The sequence below is a fragment of the Perna viridis genome, chromosome 6 (genome assembly GCF_037379345.1).
Source record: "Perna viridis isolate PV_CMFRI_1.1 ecotype Kerala chromosome 6, ASM3737934v1, whole genome shotgun sequence".
In the NCBI taxonomy this organism is placed as follows: Eukaryota; Metazoa; Mollusca; class Bivalvia; order Mytilida; family Mytilidae; genus Perna; species Perna viridis.
Genome location: NC_142450.1, coordinates 32,352,544 through 32,362,551, shown reverse-complemented (window position 1 = coordinate 32,362,551; position 10,008 = coordinate 32,352,544). Strand labels below are relative to the sequence as shown.

At 34.1% G+C, this 10,008-nt stretch overlaps 1 protein-coding gene across 6 annotated transcripts in view; it reads left to right on the top strand.

Annotated features, from left to right (window-relative positions):
- The first annotated feature begins 1,399 nt into the window (after nt 1-1,399).
- Nucleotides 1,400-10,008, top strand: part of LOC148614592 (uncharacterized) — a 56,018-nt gene continuing 47,409 nt past the window's right edge. For 3 of the 6 annotated variants that reach the window (XM_088588779.1, XM_088588780.1, XM_088588775.1), the window contains exon 1: nt 1,400-1,526. The gene's annotated coding sequence lies outside the window, so the exon portion shown is untranslated. Of the gene's footprint in view, nt 1,527-8,745; nt 8,805-9,450; nt 9,559-10,008 lie in introns of those variants that run through there. The other 3 variants (XM_088588776.1, XM_088588777.1, XM_088588778.1) reach the window with 3 other exon arrangements.

The window sequence follows — 10,008 nt, the reverse complement described above, 5'->3', positions numbered from 1 at the left end:
TTGCTTTGTTACGCTGACATTAATACCATCGGTGTTAATAAATAAATATCCTCAGGAGCAGGGCTTCGCCTTTGGCAAGGGAATAAACTTTGTGAGATTAATACCATCGGTGTTAGTCCGAACCCTTAGGAACAGGGTTCCCCTTGGGCAAGGGTGTGAAGTTGTATAATACCATCGGTAGTACAAACCCTTTGGTACAGAGTTCTCCCCTTGGGCAAGGGAATCAATATGGCAAAGTTTCCTTGTGGAGACTGGCAAAAATTGCACAAACCTTTGTGTTTACTGTGAATCATGTGAATCATGGTTTCACAATAAATGTCAAAAAATAAAGAAAGACCAGTTCACTATCTTAACGCAATGTAGAAGTATAGACTTCGAATGTACGAACTGTTGTCACACAAATTGCACCTTTGATTACGACCTCTCTCTAACGCGGTTAGAGAAATATGCACGTAGAAATTTGCTTACGGAGGCAGTACAAGTTGAAAAGGTTTTATTGCGGAGCAAAGCTCTGACAGGCTTTATAAATGAGACTGACTTATTCAGCTCAGTCTGCTTTTGTAAAAGACAATGTATCTAAACAGATACTGAATGACCACAAAGTCTTTCATTAAACCTATCAATGTTTCTAGCAATGTCAATTGTCTCTTAATACACTGTCGGCTGATATTACGGGCAATGAAAACCTAAGTAAGTCGGCTCAGGGTTTTAACTTCCATTGAACTTGTAACCAATAAAGCAAAACATGACACTCATAAATATGATGTATAAGACTTGTATCTAATACATATGATCAGGCATGCAAAAGTGCTGCCACAAACAAAAGCTGGTCATCTGCCTGGGCTATCGTAGGGCAGCAACAGTTATTGGCTGTCCGATTCAGTCAGTCTATCCACCTAGAAACGGGTTCATGGATAAGTCAGTTGGTATCCTTAATGTTACCTTTGATCCACTTAAGGGAAAAGCAAAGGAACCTTTGGTTCTAATGTGGACTGGCTCTTGCTTCGGGTTCAGGAAGACATGGACACCTGACCATTTTATACCATTGGTAAAGATATGTGCTGATACATCTATCATAAGCATAGAAAGAGAGGAAGAATTTCCTCCTTTAAATAGCGCTTGTAACAACAATTGGTCTGTCCTACCATATTTGATACCACACTGAAATCCATGAACGAACCATCCAATATAAGCCACATTAAACACTCTCCAAAAAAAATCATATCAACTATGAAAGCATGTACAAAAGTTTTTTTTTTGTAACATAACTTCTTACAATCTTCTCTATTTTCAGTTCTCCTATGAAAAAAGATAATTTTGTTCATCTTTTTATTATTCAAACAGCAAATAAATATAGTGTATCTCCTCTTGTCGGTATTTTTTTAGTTTCTTGTCGCTAATTCAAGCTTCTTGTCACCTCTTGTCGGCAATTAGTGAGACCCTTCACAAACGCTTGGTTGACTTTGACGAAACTCCGGAGCCCGCAGAAAACAAATATATAGGGGCTAGATAACTAACTAGATAATGTAAGTGGCTGCATGACATAACGTTCCTAACGAAAATAAAAAAAACCAAACAAAACCAAAAAAAAAAACCAGAGACACAAAATACCTCTTTGTACTTGTGATTTTGTTGAAAACAATACTGGTGAGTGTACTATTTCAGTTCTACTTCTAGTCCACGAATATACACTATACAGTAATATTTTGGGATTCAGTGTCCAAAATCAAAGATTGTTTTTAATTTGACCACCAGGACAGCCAGCTCAGAAGATAGCTTCGGACACTGAATTAAAAAAAATTACAGCTCTATGTCTATGACTATACTAAACAGTATTCAGTAACATGCATGTGCTAGTGAATGGGGTGTAGGTAGCTGCGAAACGTAGCTCTAACTACTTTTTTGTATTTTCTTAACGTTAGATTGCAAAATAAAAAAAAAAAAAAAAAAGATCAAGCGCTACGATTTCGCAGCTAGGGTGTAGGGTGAAGACACAAATTGGGAGATCCCAGATTTTGGGATGCCTTGCTCAGACTCTGCACCCTCCTCTTTTTTATTTGGATATTGATGTGTCATAAGGATGTGCCATACAAAAAGATAGAGATTCAGTGGTACCACAGAGTACTGCCTTTCAACTGCATGTAACGACTTTCAAGTTGAAATTTTGCATGTCACACTTACCTAGTTCGATTCCTGAATCATTTTCCTGTATGCTGATACCAAATTTGCTACAAAAATTAAATTTTTTATTGAAGTTTTGATCATTTTCCATGAGACACCTTATTTTGTTGACATTTTGAACAGTAATAGAGAGTAGGCGGTGTAGTTGTTACTTTTGGAATGGAAGGTAGCGGACACATAATTTTTCATTGGAATTTTGAAATACTCTGTTAGATTCCGGTTTTAAAAATCGTTTCTGCTCCGTTCTGTTCCAAAAATAGCCAAATAAAAAAGAGGAGGGTTGTAGGGTCAAGAGGAAATTTGGACTACAGAATGATGTGCAATACAAAAAATTGGAGATTCAGAGGTACCAAAGAGTACCGCCCTTCAAACAGTAAAATTTCCAAGTTGAAATCATGCATGTCACACGTTCCTACATTGTTTTATAGTTCAATTGTGGAATCATTGTCCTGTCTACCCATATCATATTTGTTATAAAAATTATATTTTTTAAAAAGTTTTGACCATTTTTCATGAGAGACCCTGTTTTGTTGACATTTTGAATTGAAATACATGTGAAGTTGTGCGAGACAAGAATAGGCGGAGTTTGTTACTGTTAATACTGAACAGTATCAAAACACGTAGTTTTCCACTGGAATTATGAGTATTCTATTAGATTCCGGTGTCTGCCCTGTTCTGTAGTATCTGTACCAAAAGTAACAAGCTCCGCCCACTCTCAATACTACATCCTGCCACACTTTATTATATAATTCATTCATTACACTAACAATACTACAATCAGACCTTTGATTGTACGTTATAGTGGTAGATATACATGTACAATGTAGATGTTTAAATGATTTCTAAATAGACCACCCTTTCTGTTCAGTCTGGGTATGCCCCTGGTCCATCCTATATCCAGTGTCCTACATGTAGCTAGGGCAAAATGGAAGGGCGCCGCGCCTTGCCCCTATCACGCCCGCACCCCTCTGCCCCTATTGAGTACCTCTTTAGTGCTCATTTACAATTACCTGAATGGCCCTTTAATATTTCTACTCTTGTTAATAAATTACCCCAAGCCAATTAAGAAGTGTCACCTTCATTAACTACATCCTGTCAAAATTAACCTTCAGGTAAACCTCAGGTAATTATCGGTGATCAATCAGCTGACCAGGGTTATCCGATAATGATTGACAAGAAGAAAATGAATCCCCATTGGATATATAACAATTTTATGGACAGCCAATCATTGGTTAATAATTAATTTCTACTGCTAATTTTACAAATATTTTCAACAGGTCTAAAATTTGTAGAACTACAGGTGTAAACAATTGCATGTTGCACATGTTTGTTTATTCAAGATGTCAGTTACCTCTCTTATAATTTCAATATTTTAAAAATTTTCTATACCTTCAACAGTAAAGGACATTTTCCATAAATTGTAATTGCAGGAAATAATATTTTTTTTACCTATATAAGATTGTGTTATTTAATTGGAGCAATATTGAATATTTGTAACATTTCATGCAACATTTCACCTCACAATATTTCATAAATGTAAAGAATCACTTGCCCTTATCACCTCCATTAGTTGACATACTGCCTGTCTGCAAGAGCTATGACAAAACTTGATCACTCAACAATTGATCAAATCAAAATCAGTATCTTAACTCTTTCATAAGGGATCTGAAGGCTACAGTATACAGCATAGTCACCTCTATATATATGTGTTAAGATACTAAAAGCACTTGGTCATCTGAGAAAGGTCTTTCAATACAATAAAGGTGTCATGAATATATTAATCATGCAGTCAAATTTACTCAGTTTGCAAATTATGATGCCACCTTCATTTTCAAAAGTTGGCAGGTAAGCAATAAGAATACAAATTACTGACTTAACACAAACATACAAAATCAATGTCCCTTCTTTGTTGAAAAAAAAACATGCTATGCGTTAAAGTGCCCTCTTCCCTGCATCCCTCTATTTCAAATCCTAGCTAGAACACTGTATATCTATACATACTTGTAAACAAATTTCAGTATAATATAAGATTAAGCAAATGGTTTGCAATAAAATTCCTCATATATCCTCTGATTGATACCATACTAACCAAAACAAAAAATCAGCTCAAAGTCAAATTTGGGACTACGAGGGAAGAGTTTGAATTTTAAATTACTGTGAAAGTATTATTGTTCGTGGGTACATATTTTCGTGGTTTTCATGGGTAGGCCAATCCACGAAATTTGGTTCCCAATGAAAAGGAAATGTTCATGGATTTGTATACTCAAAACCTCAAACCACGGATTCAAGAATCCTTGAACTTGTGCTTCTTCTCTAATCCACGAAAATTGGCATCCATGAAGTACTTTTACAGTAGTTTTTCAGCCTCCAATTAAAAGGCGGGTATAAAAAGGTCAAAAGAGTGATCCAAGTTATGGTAAACGTTGATGAAGTATGGAGATTGTATGTGTTCCAAAAGCTAATTTTTCATTAAAGGAGAAGAACATGTTATTGTGCAAGTCATCAATATTGAAACTAATCTATTAAATGTTCCTGAAAATTAACTTTAGAAATGATAATTTCCTTTCCTTAACTAATTAAGTGTCAGTCTTCGTAAGAATGATGAATCAGGCAGTGGGTGAAATATGGTATGAAAAAAGCCCATCATTTTGATAGTGTAATTTGACTATAAGCAGGATCAGAATCAAGGGAAAACAATAATATTTTCCATATCATGTTGCTGCATTGAGATATAATTACATTGAAATGCACTGTAAATTTATAAACATTTAAAGGGCAGATTACAAGGAAAAACTTATGTGCAAATCCAATAATGTAGAGATCAAATAACAGTCTTTTCAAATAGAGGAACCATCCTTGAGTGAAATTATATTGTCAGATCGGTGGGGTTTTGACATGCATGCTTCTGATTTTTCCCACTTTGTTGGTTTAAATTTCCTGCGCCTGTGGGCGCCACTATGATCCCATGATTCTTTGAGCTGTGACGTCATGAAGTCGGGTTGTAAAATGAAAGTATATAGGTAATTGCTTACAATGTCTGGAGAAAGCAAAAAAAAAAAAAAAAAAATAGTAGCCAATTTAAGATAAACCGTAATCAAAACCATAAGAAAATAAACCATTCATAATTATATATGTTTTTATAGGTGTAAAGGGTATATCGAACTATGTATTTCATTCTCTTATCAAAATAATAAAATAAATCTTTTATATCAGGCACACTATCAAGTTATGTGTTAAACCCTCTTTCAAAGAAAAGGGAAATTTAGGCAAAAAAAATTCTGTGTTTCTGGTTACATCTCCTTCAAAATTAGGGTTGGTAGGTAGGTTTTTTTTTTTAATTTATAGATTTGTTGGACATTGAAACCTACCGATGACACCACTGAGTACTGAACTTACAGGAAACACATAATTTTTGTTTAGGCCTTACAGGAAATCTAGATTTTGTTCTGTTTTTATAATAATACCTATGTCATAAGCCGTGAGAGCAGGTCTGGTAGTCACTTGGATAGATGCCTGTTGGTCTGTATATCTGTCACACTTCGGGAGTACCTACTTACTGTAATCTGTTACTCTATAATTCAAATTTTGCACAGTGTTTACATACATACTGCTGTGCATCTTTTATTATGGAGAAATTTGATAAATTTTTTCTCTGCATTTTCAGCATGCGAGTCTACCATTGTTACAGATTAAGTCTCTGTTTCTTTCCACTCCTCTAATTTTCATAAAACTTCAAAAAGATTGCTGTCATATATATTGAATCATGAATATTTGATTGTTAATCTTTAAGATATTTTGTAACAAGATTCCAAACCTTTAAAGAAAGGTTAGTAAAGATTTTAGGGGTTTTGGTCCATTTCATTTTAAAATTAGGGGCCAAAAACATGCATTTCATAGAACTTACTTGTATAATCCATTAAACATAGGAATGTCTATAGACTGGAATTGATCTCGACTGTTTTAGAAATAAAAGGGCAAAGAAAGGGGGAGCAGAAACATATTCTTGATGTCCAGACAATTACTTGACTGTAAGTATTGTGATCTCTATGAAATTTTCGTACAAGGTGACATACTACCAAAGGAAGACTGGGATTGATTTTTGGGCTTGAGGCATGATCCTTTTTTGAATTAGTAGTCAAAAGGACCTGAAACTAGCATAACCTTGTTTCCGAAACCAGAACAATAACATAAATCTCATATAAATTTTACTACAAGGTGCCATGCAACAAAAAGGAAGACTGGCATTGATTTTTAAGGTTATGACATGAACCAAGTTAGAACAAGGGGCCTTAAAGGAGCCAGAAACAAGTATTTTGTTTGATTGCTGGATGATAACTTGAGTAAAAGAAAATTGATCGTTTTGAAATTATACCATAAGTGCCATATCCCCAGACCTACTTACCTATCCTCTTCGCTCCAGGTTGAGCGTAAGGTTGACACAAGATCTCGCTATTCAGCTCTGTTCTTTTCCTTGTTCTCAGCCTCTCACCATGTCATCTTAAGCTCTTTCAATTTTTTCTCAACGGTCCTATGCCAGATTGTTTTTGGTCTTCCTACTGGCCGTTTCCCTTGTGGTATCCATCTTAGGGCAGTTTTGGTGATGCTTGATCCTTCCATCCTAAAGACATGTCTAAGCCATCGAAATCTCTTTTGCGTTATTTCAACTATTATGCATTTGAAGAATGTCATTTTCAGTAAGTTGGTATTTGTGATGGTATTTGCCAATAGATTTTACAAATTTATTGGAGGCAGTTACGGTGGAAGCTTGACAGGGACCTCATGTCTGCCTTATAACCCTCCAGCATTCACTTCCATACAAGAGTACAGATTTAATGTTGCTGTTATATAATTTGACTTTGGTTTTCCTGCCATATTGTTTGGATTTCCACATGGGCTTTAATCTGTGGAATACTGCTCTTTCTTTAGATAGTCTGTTTTTTATGTCTTTTGGATTTTCTGTACTCACTACTGATCCTAAATATACAAATTTGTCTACTTTCTGTATTTCATTGCCATCAACTTCTGTTTTTAATAGGACAGAGCACTCAAATTGTATGTAGAAGCATTTAATTAGGGTTACACCGTAAGCTCTTACAATTTACCAAAGTGTGGCTCTATGGATACCGACAAAGGCCTTCTTGAAATCAATAAAATTAATGAACAGTGGGGTATCCCCAGAGGAAGGTTGGGATTGATTTGGAGGTTTTTTCAATTTCTATCAACTTTATGTCTAGTGTCAAATATCTTATCTTTATCAAAATTTATCTGCAGTCCTGTCAGTGCACCCTGCAAAGCATTTTATTACAGATGTTACATGTACAGTCCTTTGACTTGTGTCTCACATTAGTTATGTTATAAAATGCTTTAATGCAAATATTTATCTGTGTGATTGTAAGCATGTCACATTTCTTGTAATAATAAAAACATTGCATCATTTTCAGAATTTACAGTAATACTGTACTTTCAAAGAATTCAGGTGATGAATTGAGACTTGATTATTTTCGTCAATCAGAAAAGTCATTTGTCAATGCTAAAAATGACAAGCCCTAGAAAAATCACTGCCAGTATTCAATTAATTACAAGTAAATTATGAATTATATAATTGCAATATATGCAATATACATTTTTTTGTAAAGCATATAAGGACTGAAATAGTTTCTCTTGTGCCAATTGGCTAGATTGCATCAGTTTAGTCTAACACTGACCTGTCTACTATTTTACCAATTTGGAAATTTGTGTGTACAACACAAACTTACACCAGAACTCTTAAGGCCGCTATTTATCTTTGGTCAGATTTGAAACTTTTCCATGAATTCCTTATGAAAATTCCTGCCTGCATTTTAAAATCAGATTTTTTTTTAGTAATAAGGGGTCAAAGGGACCATACTTGAAAAAAGTTGATTTTTTTATCATAGGTCTGATTTGTTATATATTTTTTTCATTGAATTCCTTCTGAAAATCCCTGCCTGCATTTTTCAATCAGATTTCAGATATCTCTTACGGTTTTCATGTTAAGGGTTCAAAGGGGCCACACCCCAAAAAATCTGAACTTTTTTTTATTTTAGGGCAGATTTTGAATATTTTTAATTGGATTTCAAATTTGTGCTACAATGTATGCTGTGTCTATAATGTACTGTAAGTCTGTTTGTTTAAGTGTGTCAAAAATAATTTTGTGCCGATACTTGCCCCAAATGATCAGGGTCCGACATGGGGTCATTACCATGCCATGCTCATTGAAACTCAATGAAGTACAAATATTATTTTGTTTTGATTTTTATATTTACCATGGCTTCTTTTATGTCACACATAAATACAAATGTGTACATAGTAGTAATCTCCATACCCATGGGAGTGGGTTAAAGCACACATCCTTCCATATAGCATTTGAAAGCCAAAAAAACATAAAAAGCTGTTAAAAATGAGCATAATATTGATGAAGCACTATAAAAGTTTGGGAGAATTTTTTCAGAACCCCTTGAATAAGTTCAAGGCCATGTGGACTCATATTTCTATTTATTTAATTTCTGGAAATGCTGCTTTCACTTTCATTTTATTGATTGAAAATAAAAATAGATTTAGGAATCTGAACTAGTCGGAAACTGTTCATAGGAACATATACACATGTATGTAATTTTAGAACAATAGTTCTGTATAACATTACTTTATTGCTCATTATAAAACAGATTAGTTTTTATCTACTTTTAGCACAAACTCATTCATAACACTTTGCTATGGCCTTTTGCAGCTATCGATGAATATTACAGTGAACATTTATTTTTAAACAGTACATATTTCTAATATTTCTGTCAGTTGACATGACTTTATCTATAGGTAACTTGAGTCTAGTTCTAAAGCAGTTCAATATAAATTTTGGGGACACAATCAAATTGTTTTTGATTTGCTGTTGAAAAGAACATTGATTTTGGATAAAGAACTAAATTTATTAAAGCCAGGGCTCAATTTTTTATTATATTTATTATGTTTTGTCTCTCTTGTTCTTATTGAGTACAATGAAGCAAGAAATGCTTTTCAATTTCAATTTGCCTTGGGTTGCATACTGTATATAAACATTCTTCAATGCCAGCATTTTTCTATCATTAAAAATAGGAACAGTTTTGAAATAGCAGCTGCCAGCATGTTCCATAATGTTTGTTAGATTATGTACACATGATGGTCTCTGAACTATCTTACATTTGTTTCCAAAAATATAGTTTTGAAGATTGACATACTCTGGAGTGTTGACTTTGTAAATTTTTACTTTATTTTCAGAAGTGATATTTTAATCAGAAATATACTGGTCTGAATAGCCAAGGCTATTTTGCGGATCCTTAGTATTTTTTGTCCAAGGATTGTAGTTGTTAGTCACATTGTAAGTCAGTAAGTAAGCAAAACTTTTTTATTTTTTCAAATTTTTTGACTGGTTGAAAAATGTATGTTGTAGCAGGGTATGAAACTCACTCAAATTTTAGCCAGTCCTGAATATAACTTTTCAATACATATACTGTATGGCTATATAGATTTTTGTTAAAATTAGCCAGCCCTGCCAAAAAATAGCCAGTTTCGGGCTGGCGGGCAGGCCACTATTTCTAATTCTGGTTGTAGACACATTCAGATTTTAATAGTGCTTCTAAAAAAAAATGGCAAAACATCTTTGTGGTTGGTAGGGTTAGTGGAAACAAAGGTATTTTTTTTAAGGCCTTTTTGAAGTTGTGTATAGGTAAGTAAGTAAGTAATTATTTTATTATAGTGACCTGTGTTTACATATATGATAACTATGTGACATCGAATAAGTATATTGTATCAAACACCTGGCTGTTTGGACCTATA